The 1,293-nt window shown below is 39.1% G+C and overlaps 1 long non-coding RNA gene across 1 annotated transcript; it reads right to left on the bottom strand.

Moving 5' to 3' along the window:
* Positions 1-550: 550 nt before the first annotated feature.
* Positions 551-855, bottom strand: LOC107682884 (uncharacterized). Its single transcript, XR_001633615.1, has 2 exons — positions 810-855; positions 551-590 (listed from the first exon to the last, which is right to left on the bottom strand). It is a non-coding gene; the product is annotated as an uncharacterized LOC107682884 (long non-coding RNA).
* Positions 856-1,293: the final 438 nt, after the last annotated feature.

The raw sequence follows: 1,293 nt of genomic DNA, 5'->3' as shown, positions 1-1,293 counted from the left end.
CAAGGTCCCCAGATAATACTAATCCCGTGCGAATAGGGCTTTAGGTGATATGTACATTTATTTTTACAGACGTCCATATCGAATCGGGCTTTATTAAGTGATGTATTGTTAGATCTGTCCTGCTAATTTGAAGTGTAATGTTGTCGTGATGTTGAAGTGTAAGAAGTCTTATGTTCCTGTAGTCTGCCAGTTTTAGCAAATAAAGAAAATGTTTGTCTGAAAACATTCTTGTGAAGGGTTGGATTTTGTGTGCTCTCTATGTCATCATTCTCCTTTGTCAGGCACATACATGCCTGTTTAAGTGATGAACTGCACAGCTTGTGGTTGTTTTTAGAGACATTTTATACTTGCACTACATTAGTGTGGCTTGTGCTACAAAACTTTAATCCTCTGTAGCACCAGTGCTATGTGCAAAAAAAAGTTCATGTACAGCCCTGGCTCTATTTATGTGTGTTGATCAGTGTTTAAATGTGAACAAAAGACTGAATTAAAATCTGGGTTTGGAAAAGACACAAGAGGGAGTGAATGATAGGGATGTGTGAGACTTGTCGGCTAGATGACGAAACGATACTTCTGCTGCCAGTCGTCATCTGGAGTGAAAAACAAAATCATTTCATTTTACTGCATTTCAGATGAGTTCATTTTCTCCATGTCACTTGTGGCGGCCTATAAAATATGATGTCTTTTTCAACATTCAATATGGCATTTGACTGTTTGATTCTGAGAGGTTGTTAGACTAGTTGATTGGTTGGTTACAACAATTCAGTTTAAATGAAAATCAGATTACAAGAATGTCAAAAGAAACCTACCTCTCCCATGCGGTTACACGGCTAAAGGGAAGAGGATGAGAAAAAAACAAAGTTACGTTGACCCATGACATCACAACAATTCAAGGGGAAAGCACATTTCAATTAGCCATCAGGTATATGAATTTTGTGTGAATTTCTTCAGTCCTAGTTCACCCAAAAATGAAAATTCTGTTATCATTTACAACTCGTGTATAATTTTATTTTACTTATCTGGGTGATTATTTTTGTCACTTTACCCCTTTTTTTCAAATGGGAAGACACGCCCACTGGTGTCTAGTGGCGTCTTGACATTGATCACACCTGGCGGCTCAATCATTGAGGTGCGTTCTAGTGGGGGCCCAGTGGCTTTATAAGAAGCTATTGTCTAAGGCAGGGGTGTCAAACTCAGTTCCTGGAGGGCCGGAGCCCAGATTTTAGTTCCAACCCTGCTCCAACACAGACCATGTAGTTTTCAAATAAGCCTGAAGGACATGATTAGTTGGAT

Source organism: Sinocyclocheilus anshuiensis, unplaced genomic scaffold, assembly GCF_001515605.1.
Source record: "Sinocyclocheilus anshuiensis isolate Anshui unplaced genomic scaffold, SAMN03320099.WGS_v1.1 C32687731, whole genome shotgun sequence".
Classification (NCBI taxonomy): domain Eukaryota; kingdom Metazoa; phylum Chordata; class Actinopteri; order Cypriniformes; family Cyprinidae; genus Sinocyclocheilus; species Sinocyclocheilus anshuiensis.
This window is presented reverse-complemented; position numbering and strand designations above follow the sequence as displayed.